Source organism: Gossypium hirsutum, chromosome A07 (genome assembly GCF_007990345.1).
Source record: "Gossypium hirsutum isolate 1008001.06 chromosome A07, Gossypium_hirsutum_v2.1, whole genome shotgun sequence".
In the NCBI taxonomy this organism is placed as follows: Eukaryota; Viridiplantae; Streptophyta; class Magnoliopsida; order Malvales; family Malvaceae; genus Gossypium; species Gossypium hirsutum.
The window spans coordinates 46,635,640-46,650,933 of NC_053430.1; the positions used below are offsets into that span (position 1 = coordinate 46,635,640).

Here is a 15,294-nt window from a genome sequence, read left to right on the forward strand (position 1 = left end):
ACAATTTCACATGCATAGAAGAAAAATGCTTTCTTCATTCAGCATGTTTCGATCATCGTTTATTCAACACTTTGATATCATACCAACCAACTCCTCTATGTTCTGCAGCTCCGATGGTTATATCCAAATATCAGACTTGTGTATAACAATCAGAAGACTAAGTGAGGAAGACCAGAATGAATAGAATAATGAACAAAACTAGCAAAATTAATATCATCATAATATGGCCCTTAGCACTTGCCTTCTTCATAACCATAGCCACTTTTTTCTGCAATGGACAAAAACATGAATTTTCAAAACAAAGTAATCATTCAAAACAAACTATTATGTAATTAATAGGCAGCAAACTCAACTCAAGTTAAAATGTAAGCACAAAAGGCCAAACAATTCACTCTCAGATTGCAGATAGGATTGTTTTGCATCTACGAAACTGCCATTAAAGGGAATTACCTGAACAAAATCCAGTCGGTTTGTTGTACAGTCCATTTCAGTACCCAAGTCATCTATTATTTTCTCCTGAAACACCGAAGTATTAGCATATGAAATCGTAGATATTGATCCTACACTGAAATTGAACAGAACATATTAAATAATTCATGCATAACTAAGTAAAGATTAAAAAGAGAAAGTACCATAGAGATTATACCGTTACACACTCACCTGTGCAAGAAGTTCTTCATGTATTGTAAGGCCAAAACCTCCAATTCTCTCAAAACTTGCACTAAGTTCATCCAACTCCTCATTCTGCTGCCTAGAACCACCAATTAATAAGCAACCGAAAACTATTAAAATTGGATGACGGAGTATGTTAGTGAAACAAACTCAAGGCAGTGTAGTTAAGGACACTCAAATTTATAAGAAGCATTTGTCTATCTGATTCTGAAGCGATAAAGTCATCATTATCTTCTGCACTATACTGATATGATCTGTCCGATTGATGCGAAATTGGCAATTTCATTAATTCATGGCGTATTGCACTTGCGGAATTACCATTTTCTTTTCGGGCTACTACATATTTCTTCACATCTCCTGCCTAATTCAACAAAACAATCCTTAAAAAAGGTCCATGACATTAAGACTAAGAATCACAATAAGTTACAATTATATTAACAGGACAATGCCTGCAATGCCCCAATCGGCAAATAAACATTATTAATATATTTCCAGTCCTTAATTAAAAAAATGTGACAACTATAAAGACGATATACCTGAGTACGAGCAGTGATGGTCCATCTTCTCCGGCTTTCAAGTTCTCTATTATCAATGCCAACCGAGAAGGATCTCTTGTTGGCACATCTATTGTTTTGTTCAACTCATCTACTTTCCTATCAAGAAATGTATCTTTTCAGCAGTAGCAAATTGGATTAAAATTGTTCAATTAACCCAACAAAGATGAAGTAAGACACATCATCACAACATAGTCTTTTCCCCCATCTCAAGGATCCAGTTCAATTAAGGAGGAATACTTAATTTGAGTACCTGCCATTCGATGCTCTCACAATTAGCAAGTAGCTCTTTCATGAGATGTACTTGTTCTTCAGTGTCGGGGAGAATTCTTTCCCATTGATGAAAACTTGATTGCAACTTATCAATCTATACCAATAAAAAAGAAACACCCAAAACGTTATCTAACTGAAAATCCGAAATAAAAAAGATCAAGCAATCTCTCTCTCTCTCTAACAAGGTTCAAAAAATAAATAAAGGCCCAACCTACAGATTCTTGAATCTCTTCTTTCACGGTGTAAAATGTATCTTGAGCTTTAGACATCTTGGAAGTGACTATATATCACGTAAACATGCAAGGAACAATTCTTTAGCAATAATTCAGATTAAACAAAAAGAAGCATAAAGTTGTAACATGGTTTCTCACCTCTGCCGCCAATCTGAGGAAAACCAAGTGGTGAAGATCAGTGGTTTTCCACAGTTCGGAAGGATCGGGAAAAAGAGGGGAGCATTCAGTTTTCTAAAATGATGTGAAATTCCAAAAACAGAGTGCAATGGATTGATAATCATAGACATGTCGTGTTTTAGTTTAAACTTGAGGGCTGGAAGTAGCGTTAGTCCTGAGAGCCCTCTAGTTGCATTGAAAAAAGTGAGCTTTTTCCCCGGTGGTTCAAAAGATGCCACATCTGCCTCAAGACCCACAGCTTATTCAACAGCTTACGCCCCTGCGATTTGTTGCTTCCAAGGTTTTCGATTGGTCTTATTTCTACCCGGGTTTCAAGCCATCGTCTCAGTTGGTGGCCTAAGATAAGCCAACTTTGAAAATGACTTCTTCAACATTGAAAATGACTTCTTCAACATTGAAAATGGCTTCTTCAACATTGAAAATGGCTGCGGTTCTCCTTGACCAAATTGATTTGCAACCCAAGGGGAAGGGGAAGGAGAAATAGGAGAAGAAGAGTCAATTTTCGGAAAATGTCTTACCAATTTCAAAAGGGTAAGACATTTTCCTTTAAAAAAACCCTCTTTTTCCCGTGTTTTGTAAAACATTTTACCTTGGAAAGTCATTTTCAAGCAACCAAACATCAAAAAAGCCTAAAAATTTCAGCTTTTATGAAAAGCTTTTATAGGTTACCAAACGGACCCTAAATTAAAGGATTAGAAGCATCAAATTCACTAAAACCAAGGAAAAATAATTCATAAATATGCCAAGCATGGGGTAAAAATATGTATATATTACGGTTTATCAAATATCCTCACACTTAAGCATTTGCTTGTCCTCAAGCAAAATCCTCAACTCACAATTAAAATAAATTCTTCTCAACTTATAATTCTCATCAATAATCACTACAGCAAAACTGACTTTTAGCGGCGTCTAAAACTATTTGCGCGTTTTTACAAGCGCCACAAAAAATGCCGCTATTGCTAATGCCGCTAAGTTTGCAGTGTTTATTTGAAAAAACGCCGCTAAAGGTCATGACTTTTAGCGACACTTTTCCTACAAACGCCGCTAAATATCATGACCTTTAACTGCGCTTTTCTCAAAAACGCCGCTAAATGTCATGAAAGTCAAAAAATATATATTATAGAATATTATAAGGGTTATGAAAAATATAAAGAATTTAAAATTCATTATCAAAATATTGAGAAGAATAATATCTATGATATAAATATAAAAATTTTCTATTAAAATTTAACTTTAAAACTAAATACAAAAATTAATGAATTTAAATTAATAACATAATTAAAATCCAAAAGTTAGAACTCAAGTTATCTTAAATATTAAAATAAAAATAAAAATTTAGAATCAAAACTAAAATAAATAATAAAAACTAAATTAAATATAAAAATATCAATAAAATAAGATATTATAATGAAATTACTTAAATGAAATAAGGACTTAAATCATAATAATGTAAAATATAAGATTCGAATATCCATTCCCACGTGAAATATCAATATTGATTATTTAAGCTGGTAATGAATATTCTCTTTTCTAAGTCAAAAACTCAAATAAAAAAATGTTGAAAACAAAACAATTAAATAAAAAAATAGAATAATTAGTTGACACGAGATTATTATTAAATATATGCAAATATGCAAGTAGACTATTACAAAACTGGGTGTAGTTTTTGATCAACTAATTAGTTGATCCTACTGCAGGTTCTAACTATAATCTGCTTAACTAACATACAAACATAAGGCACTCTAATACTTTTTTGCACAGAAAATATCTGAAACTCACACCTGAATTCGGATTTAGAGCACATACGGTGTCAACTACATGTTGATCAATATCATTCTTATTCGCTGCTGCAATGCCTCCCATATGCATTTGTAGAGGTAAGAGCCAACCATTATGTGCCTTCTGCAAATTGTTCTTGGACTGCAATCTAGTGTAGTTGGTTTTTCTTGTTCCATTTGCCACCAGTCAAAACATAAAAGAGCTATATTATGGTAACTCCATCAGCTTACACAGTAAATTATAGCTCGCATATTTCAAAGGTATGATTCAATCAGTTGGGATTCTGGTAAAATAACAGTCGTTGAGAAGGCAAATTGATGATAAATTAGATAGGAGCAGAGAATATATACTATATTTTATCGGAACAAATGTTCCTTTCTTCAAATATATTGGAATGAATAATGATTAATTTGCATCATCAACGCTAGTGAAAATCCATAAAGAAAAAAAATGATAGTTAGAATGAAGCATGAGTTATTGATGACAAATTAAAATAAAGAGTAGTTTTGGAGTGAATTAGTTTATGCTAGAAATAAATCATATTTTGCTAGATATGGTAATCAGTATATCCCTTTGACACATTTAGATGTTCATATCATGTTGTATTTTAATCGTTTTTCTTTATCCAAAATTATCAAATATAATGTTTACTACAATGTTGCAGAGCACTGAACAGTGGAAAAGAAAGAAGGAAAGAAATACATTTTCTACTAATTTTCTTCCTATCAGGCCATGGTGGATGGTTTAGACAAACTGGAGGTTACCTTGTGTCTGTGCCTTAGATTTGGCGACCTTTTCTCTCCACCCTTTCTGACGGGCTATTATTTCCCACATTGCTGTTAATTTCATTTGAGCTGACAGTGCTTCTTCAGCTTTCTCCCTTACTTCTTCGCACGTCTCCATACCTGAATTGCATTTGTCCGCTTCCTTTTGACATTGTGATGCTAACTTCTTAACCTCGAGTAAAAAAAAAAACATTTATGTAAAAGATTATAACAATTAAGCATTAGTGACATACAATTAACGATTAAAATAAAATAAAACATATATGTAACAAATAAATTGTTGGTCAGAAAAAGTTGTAAAAAATGAAAAAAGAAATGCAGTCAACTGGCTCACTGTAAACTTAACTGCAGACTTTGAATATGCCATAAAACATAAATAAAACCCAAAATCACCAATATCACCCTGAAATGAAATCATTTGCTAGATGAAGGCAGTGGTTTTTGTTAATGTAAAGGGTTATTACATTTAATGTTACATTCACATCCAAATTACTCTCGGATAAAAAAATTCCACAACATTAATTATCAAGAAATTCCAACCAAAGCAGTTCATCCTGCGTACCAAAGCCAGAGTTACTACTTTATCTTATATAAGTGTTATTTCACAATATTAGTCATTTGCAATCAATCTTAAAATTAGAGGTGATCTAAAAGGCATAGAAAATCAAATGTAAAATTTCTTTGTATTAAGTTACTTTGTCCCATATTCCAATAAATACATCCATCCATGACAAAGAAACAGGAAACTGACCTATAAAGGAAGCATTGCTCAGTCCTGCATTAATTAAAGATAGAACCATAAAATTAGCTTAATTCTGCTCGGCAAAATTGCCAAAGATCAGATAATTAACATTTCCAAATACCGGATTGCCATCTTTAATAAAAATGGAAACTTGGAACTTTGTAGGGCAAGTAGCATAGAGAATGCTAATACAAAGCAACAAACATAATAGAAAGAAAGGCTAACAACAGCTTGCCATGCATGTAAGCATTCATAAAACAGGCATGAGTTTCAACTTTCAATAAATAGCTGCATAACTACCAAGCAAAACCCCATAGCCAAGGATATGGTGTTCTATTAATTGACACCTTTTTTTTCTTTTTTTTTCTCTATTTCCTCTTTTTAACAGTTTTACAACACAGATCTACACCCAAAAAAGGAAAAACTCAAAAGTAACAACTTAGCCCCTGAACTATATTCTTTTCCCACTTTTGACACCTAAACTTTTTTTTTTTCATTTTGGTACTTCAACTATCTTCGTCCTATTTTATGTGCCACATGTTATATTCTTATTGGCAACTTTATATTTTGGGGTAAAGTAGGATAAATATGATAGTTTAGGTGCCAAAGTGAAACAAAAAATTTACGTATCAAAGTGAAAAACTGAATACAGTTTAGAGGCTAAATCGTAACTTAAGCCAATTTATAAATAAATAAATAAAAAGCCTTAAGAGGAAGCAAGCACTGTTTCACATAGGTTTCATTTTAACTTGTGAGATACTTTAATGTAATTTAGGAGTTTCTTAAGAGCCTTACCACTATCAACGGCTTCCCTGGCCCTATCGAGAGCTATAGTCACGTCTTCAGCAGCATCACAACCCAGTAAATGATCCACAATTCCGGCATTTAAAATGATGAGATCATATGCTGGCCCTTTTTGGCCATGCAGAGCAGCCAAACCCAGCTCTATATTCTTTGATACCTGCCATTGCAGCAAACACAGTCAAATGATCATCGGTTCTTATATATACACATATATTTATCATTTGATACAATGTCGGGTGGAGTTTCTTAATTTCACAAACAAGGTTTAGAAACTGTCACATGATCTTAATCAATACTTAAAAATATAAATAAATAAATGGACACATGACAGTTTTTTAACACCACTTGTGTTAAAATCCGGTGCACCGGATAATAATCCACACAGACACACACACATATATGGATATATGCACGGATATATAAATAACAAAGAAAAAATGGGAAGGGGGATTTTCTTTTCACCACCTTAATGGCTAAGTCAGCTCGGACTATGTACATTAAATATAAGTATGTGCCCGCATGGATATTCTCAATTTTTTCAAAGTTTACAATGCCCCGTATTTATTTTCAAATATATGTCTGATACAAGTACTTTAGGAAAAATAAAGAGTCTAAATAACATAATGGTCTAAATAACATAATTGTTTAGGGTGTTAATTTGGAAGTATAAAGAATATAATTCAATTATTCCTTTGCAACTGTAATGCTTGCATAAAGCAACAAGCTAATGGGAATCAAATTCGAAAGCATCCTGCAATTGCATGATTCTATAGGCAAGGAATAAATCGACAGGCTGATTATAATGATCAAAGATTATACAGAAAAGGAATTTCGAAGTTTATTGACTCATCAGTTCTTGGCATATTGGTTGGTTCAAAATCATGGTCCAAATATGTGTCGGATACGAGTATTTTAAGAAAAATGAAGTGTCCGAATAACATAGATTAATGCAACTTTAATACTGCATAAAACAAAAGGCTAATGGGATTTGGGAGCATCCTATGGTTGTATCATTCTATAGGCAAGAAACAAATGGACAGGCAAGATCATGATCGAGATTGTATAGAAAAGTAATTTTGAAGTTTACCGATCTATCAGTTCTTGGTGTATCAGTTGGTTCAAAACCATAGTCTATAGCATTAACCTCGAGCCTAAAACTCTGATGTGATACTCCTGCAATATTAGGATATTTTATCAGTAACAAAGGAATTTATTACTTTTAAAGTGGAGTAAGACAACACAGTTTAATACGAACCATCCTCTTTGCAAGCTGTTTCCGTGCCTACTGAACGAAAACCGGAACACTAGTTTACAGGAAAGCCTTTTGACGTGCTTGCTGATCGTAACCTAGTTGTCATCGAGAGGGCACCTTCTTCTCCCTTAAATAAGATCAGTCCCACATATTAAGTGTTTTTTATCAGATCACTTGTTGAATACTCTGAATTTAAATTAAATTTACACAGTATCTTGAACATCATGTAGAAGGAAAAATTTGTCACTCCTTAACCAAAAAATTTTCAAATTTAACCCATATTAACTGAAAAATCTTTTACCTTGACCATCCTATTTTACTTTAAACAAACATTCAAAAAGACATTGAACAAGACAGAATATTTTCCCTAAGCATAAATGTTGAAACCACCTATAACTAGTGAAAAACCTTGTTTAATAGACAAAAGTGGATAATAAGGGTAGTGGCCCTATATACTTTTATATAAGCGCTTAGCGTGAAACAAGATCGAACATGGCTCAATACGTTACATCATTTTTTTTCCTCCTAAACAGAGAGTGGTTCAAAGATGAAAAAAATCAGTTGTCTGTAGCATTTATCAGATGAACTTAACTAGGATGCAGAATGCAGGAGAATTGATAGGACCGACATTTTGGATATAGAATAACAATTAACAAGGAATCACTTCCACACATGCATAAAAAATATATTCAATAATAATAATAATAGAAATTCTATTTTGCATGTTCACAAGAAAATGTTGTTGATGTATAAATATTAGTAGTAAATGACACAAATGATTTTCATAATGAATCCAATACAGAAGTTTGTCCAGTATTGTTCTTCAACAAGATTCTCTAAGAAGAAAAAATCAAGAAGATGAGGGAGAGATATTGAGATCCTGTCAAGCAGAACCTGTCAAGCAGACATCCTGAGATAAACTTTTTACTTCTAATGAAAAAATATATATCATAACTGAATAACAAGTATCAAACAGGCAAGACCATGAAAGATTATTGAATTCTTAGCCAAAAGCCTATGGACTATTTGTTAGGATATGTGAAAAGCTTTAAGTGGCTACAGTAATTGTCTAAAATGGGGATGATATCCAGAAGAGTCTGGAAACTGGTGTTTAAGAAAAACTCATAAAGTCAATTCCTAAAAGGGACGAAGAATTTGATACAAAAAACAAAGAAAAAAATATATAAGAAACCAGACATTACCTCCTCTTGGAGCAAAGTTGGGAGACAGTCTGCAGATGTAAGGCCTTTCATCAGCAATAACGAAGAAAAAAATATATAAGAAAAAATTTGTTTACATATACTTTTTTAAGGAAAATATATAAATATACTTATATATAGAAACATAGATATGGTGTAATCGAGAAATGCAGACAAATGGGGTGTAAAGGCAGTGGCAGCGTGATTTTTCTCTACTTTACTTGCGCTTCTCTCTAATATTTTTGTTAACGAAAAGTACTTGGCATATGAAGTGGACATGAAAAAAGCCATCGATTACGGGCATCGAACATCGTTCACTTTAAGTATATGGTGTTATATTGATAATTGGTAAATCAAACCCAAGACAAGGGGATTGGGCTACCAGAATAATTAGCATAAACACACCAACTCATGGGACAACAGATTGCCCCCAAAAGTTAACTAAAAATGACCCAGCAAAGATTTCTAAATACGCAGAAAAAATAAACATTCTAGCATATCAGTAGAAATGACAGAAGCAACAAACCTAGGAGAAACTACTGGAACACCATCTTCTTTTATAACTTACCCTTTATCAGCATTTGACATAACCTTTCTTTTCCTCCTAAACACTGGAACACCATCTCTTTTTCGAAACTTTTCCGACTTATTCATAACATGAATATACCTAAACCGCATACCCATCAATGGATGCTTCTCCATCAAGAAATCTTTCCTATAAGCTTCCTTAAGCACCACGGTCTGTGTCCTAATCTTATTCGAAACATAAAATATCCCTGAAAAATGCATCACCGCCTTCTTAAATCGGTTCTCGAACCCTAAATACTCTCCCAAACAAAACACATTCTTTCCTTCAGTCTTCTTTGACACCAACAGCTACAACAACTCGTGAAGCACTGCCACAGTCCATTTCTCCACCTGGTAACTATTAGGCCCTAAATGAAATGAATTTTCGTAAGGTGAAATGTAAGGCAAATCTTGCCATGTGTCAACCCAATTCTTCACCTTCTTCTCTAAATCAAACCCATTGGGTAATTTCATCGAAAACCTTAACGGCAATCCTTTTTTCAATTTCACACTGTCAGAAAAAGAAGCTCTCTTTTCCATTTCGGAAATGGCAAGTTCATTCCTTCAAGAAATAAGCTCTAAAAAAAGGGTTTCTTTTCCATCAGAAGGGTTTTTATATTCACAAATTTGGAAATAATCAGGCTAATCAGAAAGAAGAAAGGTAATATAATTAGTGGGAAGGCCGAGATCAAATTTGAACTTGTCTAAGATATGTAAAGGCAGCCTACCTGCTTTAGTCAGCATTAAGAGCTTAGCCAACCTGTTTACGACGTCGTTTCGATGAGGGGGAGAGTTGTGAATAGCTAGCTCCTCTTTGTGCAGAGTCATAGCTTGAGGGGTGAGCTTGACGTGGAGAGGAAGAGAGGGAGAGGGTTGGAAGGGGGAGAAAATGGAAGGGTAGTTTTGAAAGAGCTTGGAAGTAGAGGTGGGGAGATTGAAGTGGGATTTGAGAGGGGAGAGAGAGGAAAGGGGGAGGGATTTGGAGGGAGTGGAGAGGATTTGGTTTTTGAGGGAAAGGATTTCTTTGAGGTTTTTCTCTCTTTCGACGGCAAGGTCTAGGTATGGGTCACGAACCCACTTGATCCTGGCGTCAACGAAGCTGCGGATTAGAAGCAGCCGGTGAGGGAATCTTCTCCAGAGCTCCATGCTTAGCATATCAATGCAGTTTGCATTTGAACTGGAGAACTTAACGACACCATTGGTAAATTTTTGCTTTGACAACTTAATTAAAAAAATTTATCATTTGGTGTAATTTGAATTGAAGAAAGCAAAGGGAGATCTTTGTGGCGTTTTTTTTAATGAAAATGACGTTAATTCATATTTTTTAAGGCGTTTTTAAAAAAAAACCACTAAGTATGTAGCCCAATAATTTTTTTTTCTATTATTATTATTATTATTTACTAAAATTGTTAAATTTTAATTTGGTCTCTCTAATATATTTAAATTTCAGATTTTTTTGTATATACTTTAATTTTTAATATCATTTAGTCTATATATTTTTAGAATATTATTAATTAATCCAAATAGTTAATATTATTAACTTTTTTATTAAAACATTACATGATAATATATAATTGGATAATATGAACTCAACCTACAACTTTACGCACAATACCAAGACTAATAGTAGAATTTAACCAAACATATATAATTGCTATCATTTGAGTGATTATGACTAAAATTTTAAATTTTGAAAAGTACAAAAAATAAAATTGATCGATTTGAAAAATACAGGGACTAAAACTAATCAAATTAAAATATAAGGACTAAATTTTAATTTTAAATTTCACTTAAATAAATTAAGTGTAGAGGAATTAATTTGAATTGAATTATTTTTAATATATCAAAATATTTTTAGATTAAATCTTAAACCATTTAATATATATATATAAAGTTTATCTATTCTCTCTTAAATAATTTAAACTATAATCATAAGTTTAATATATTCAAATTAATATTATATCTTTTACAATTATATAAGAAATCGTTTAATATATAAATCAAAAAATACTAATTAATCTAAACCCTAAACCTCTTAACCCCTATCCTATAAACACTAAACCCTAAACCCTTAACTCTTAACCCTAAACCCTTACACCTTAAACTCTAACCCTAACCTCTAAACCCTAAATCATAATCCCTAAACCCATAATTCATCATAAACCTTCAAATACTAGTTAACTCCTAAACCTTAAACCCTAAACCATATATCTTAAATCATAGTTAACTCATAAACCTTAAACCCTAAACCATCTTAAACCATAAACCTTAAAACTATAATGATAATTAATTCAATATTTTAAATTCAATACTATCTCTTTCACGATTATATAAGAAAATATTTAATATATTGTATAACCATAAATTTTAATAATTATTGTTTTAGGGGTTATAGATTAGTGTTTCTGTTTTTTGGCGTTTAGGGTTTATATGACTTTTAGTGGCGTTTTACCAACAGCGCTGCTAATGCTCTGGTTTTTAGCGGCGTTTTACCAAAAGCGCCGCTAATACTCTATTTTTAGCGGCGCTTTTGGTAAAACGCCGCTATTGCTCTGTGTTTTACAATTTTTGTGGCATTTTTTGATAAAACGCCGCTAAAGCCCTATTTTCCTATAGTGAATGTTTGAAATAATCCACAAGTAATCATACGTTAAGAGCTTAACTAAAAGATCATTAAAGTTTCAAACAATCCAAATTGAGCATTTCAATCATAAAATCATAGCTATCGCCCTTTATCTAAGTAATCACCTTTAATTCCAAATTGACAAGGTTGACATCCTCACTAATGATTCATTCAAATCACTTAAAGTGTTTAAGGTTCAATAATTAAGCACTCAATAGTCAAACATGAAAAGTTATTACCATAGGCTTGCATGAAAATCAAATCTCCACCACTATAAATGAGATGATACACAAATCAAAAGGTCTTTAACCGGGTTGTAATAGGGCTTGGGTTAAAAGTGTGGGTAAAGGCTAAAAAAGAGGATTAGAATCGAGATTAATTTAATAAATTACCAAGCCTAGAGAAAATAAAGCTAATCACTGAATTACAAAAAAAAATGCCAGAATTCGAACTATCCGAAACTAATAATGTGAGCTTTTTCTCAATATAACATCTTTAACTTATCCAAGCTCTTTAGAATAATATGTAACTGAATGAATATAAATATACGGTTTTTTTTAAGAATAAGAACAAGTACAATAATGGAAAGTACATAAAAAGAAATAAATCAACAACTGGAATGAACGAACATAATTAGGTAACTAATGAACTCAAATCTCGATAAAAAGGGAGTCAATAAAAAGGTAGAAATTCTTAGCGAATCAAAAATGGTTAAGTTGTGGGTTAATATTAAGGGAAAAAGTTAAAAAATAATAGTTAAGGCTCAAAGGGGTTCACTAGGGGTCAATTATGTGGGTAGGCTTTTTATAGGGAAAATGGGTTAAAACCTAAGTGCATTTATCATTTTAGTATATCAAATCAAAAGTGTAGTCTCGACATGTATAATCGATGCAAGTTCTAGAATAGCGAATCAATGTTGAGAAACTCATAAGAAAAATCAGTGAGCAAGAAAATCTCAAAATCTCACGACAATTATGGGTATTTGATGTCAATCCTGCAAATTCAAAACTTCAAGATAATACCTCAATTACCTAGAAATTTTAATTCTCAAAAGTCAACTTATCATGCTTGATCCTCTAATGTCTAAAATTTTAAACAATCAATGCACAGTTACCTATGATTTAATTCAAAACATATCAATAAAAATAAAAAATCAATCAAATTTCATTCTAATAGTGATATGAGAAAATTTTTTGAGAACAATATAAAAATTCAGGGATTTTCTGATAGTTACATAAATAACCTCTCCACACTTAAGATGTACATTGTCCTCAATGTACAAAGATGGATAATAATAATTATAAGCATAATATCAGAGAGTAGGGGGAAAGTGAAATTGCCCTGAATTTGGATGTAGTCCTTAAAAGAGCAGAAGCGGGTTTAGAGACATTGGACATGATGTGTACGTGATATGTAGACATAGGTGAAAGTGGTGGTAGAGGTTGGGTTCCACAATCACAGTGCCCAGCGAAGAGGGTCGGTGTCGTGGTGGCTATGGTCATGGTCGAGCAGACATGGCAGTCGTGGAGGATTGTTTGTTTATTCCTGAGTAGCACCCATCGATTGAACCTTTTGAAACTGTGATGCCATCAGTAATGTTTAAGGGATTTATATTGATAGAGTGGTTATGGTTAGTAATAATGAAATAACTAGTTAAAAGAAAATTCAAATTATACTAATAAACGTCTTTTAATAAAATGATAAATAAAGACAAAAAAAACACAAAAAAATAAAATAAAAAGAAAAACAGATTGAAAATTAAATGGACTTAAAAGTCCTCATCGACAGCTGGATCCTGTGGTGGTGCTGGAGTCTGTAACATCCCGTACCCGAGACCGTTGCCGGAGTCAGACACGAGGGATTTGCGGACTTAACTCACTTATTTGCACAGTCCATTTTAAATTTCCAGACGAGCTGGCTAACTGCGTCACTGTCACCTTAAAAATCATATCTCGAGTTCCAAAACTCGAAAATCAATTCCGTAAATTTTTTCTGAAACTAAACTCATATATCCATCTACAAATTTTTTTTAGAATTTTTGGTCAAGCCAATTAGTACAGTTTATTAGTTAAAGTCTCCCCTGTTTCAGGGTTCGACTACACTGACCTTCATGCATTACGACTTGGATATCTCCCTGTACAGGGCTTCAATACTGATGCCGTTTGTTTCTATAGAAACTAGACTCAAAAATGAATCTATACATATATGGCATGACTTCTAAATGTCTCTGGTTAATTTATAATGAATTTCCAAAGTCGGAACAGGGAATCCAGAAACCGTTCTGGCCCTATTTCGCTAAAACGTAAATACCTCTTAACATACAACTCATATGATCGTTTCGTTTCTTCCATGTGAAAGTAGATTCATCAAGATTTGATTACATAATTTATTCACTATTTAATTCCATTCCTACTATTTTTAGTGATTTTTCAAATCTACATCACTGCTGCTGTCAGCATCTGCCTTTAAGGTAGACTTTACCTATTTCATAGTTTCCATGATTCAACTAGCCCTTTAGCATATATAGCCCAAAATATAATCATGATGAACCATTCTAATGGCTAATCGTTGCCAAACATTTCCATGCCTCTTAATGAACATATACATTCAAGATGATTATAACATTATGCTCAAAATATATATAAGCCATTTTCGCATGGCTATCCAAATATATACAACACCAAAGTACTTGACTAATAACAAAAAAGGGGTGTCCTATACATGCCATTTCAAAGTTCAACCAAAAGTGTACCAAAAGGGGCTTTGATAGTGTGGGAGACTTCGACTTCCAAAAATCCCGAGTCCGATAGCTGACGAACCAAAATCTATAAAACAGAGATTCAAAGAAACGGAGTAAGCATTTAATGCTTAGTAAGTTTTGAGCCATAAAATTTGACACAACTACAATGTAGCATTCATATGGCTAAATGGATAATTTCATATGCACAAATTCTCAATATCATACTTACTTCACATTACCAACCCTTATATTCACACAAAAAAGATCAACTTAGCCAAAGGCCGGAAACTCATTAATCGACTGAGCGAATAATATTTAAACGTAATCACTACTCAAATGCATATACGAAACATACCTCATCGTTGGGATTTTACGAGCGTATTAATTGAAATTATTACAGCAAGATCGCTCATTCCCAACCAAGTACCTTTGGGGTTTAGCCGGATATAGCTACTGCTCAAATGCCTTCGGGACTTAGCCCGGTTATAGTAACTCGCACAAATGCCTTCGGGACTTAGCCCGGTTATAGTAACTCGCACAAATGCCTTCGGGACTTGCCCGGAACTAGTCACTAGCGCAAATGCCTTCGGGACTTGCCCGGAACTAGTCACTAGCGCAAATGCCTTCGGGACTTAGCCCGGTTATCATCCAAATATTCACACACATATCAATAAGTCATGACACATCTATATTTTGTTTTCATAATTGGAGTTCAAACACAAGTCCCGTATTAAGCAAACCCATTTTCGGCTCACTAGCCACATACAAACAGCATGGTTTACTTTGCTTTATGACACTATCTCTATGCACATACGGCTACCCGTCATACGTATAGACTAATTAGCTCAACATATGATTCAAGTAGAATCATCATATCGCCGCATATTTGTTATG

The 15,294-nt window shown here is 33.2% G+C and overlaps 1 pseudogene; it reads right to left on the reverse strand.

Annotated features, from left to right (window-relative positions):
* Nucleotides 1-450: 450 nt before the first annotated feature.
* LOC107952858 (protein WHAT'S THIS FACTOR 9, mitochondrial-like) lies at nucleotides 451-10,301 on the reverse strand (annotated as a pseudogene).
* Between the last annotated feature and the right edge of the window lie 4,993 nt (nucleotides 10,302-15,294).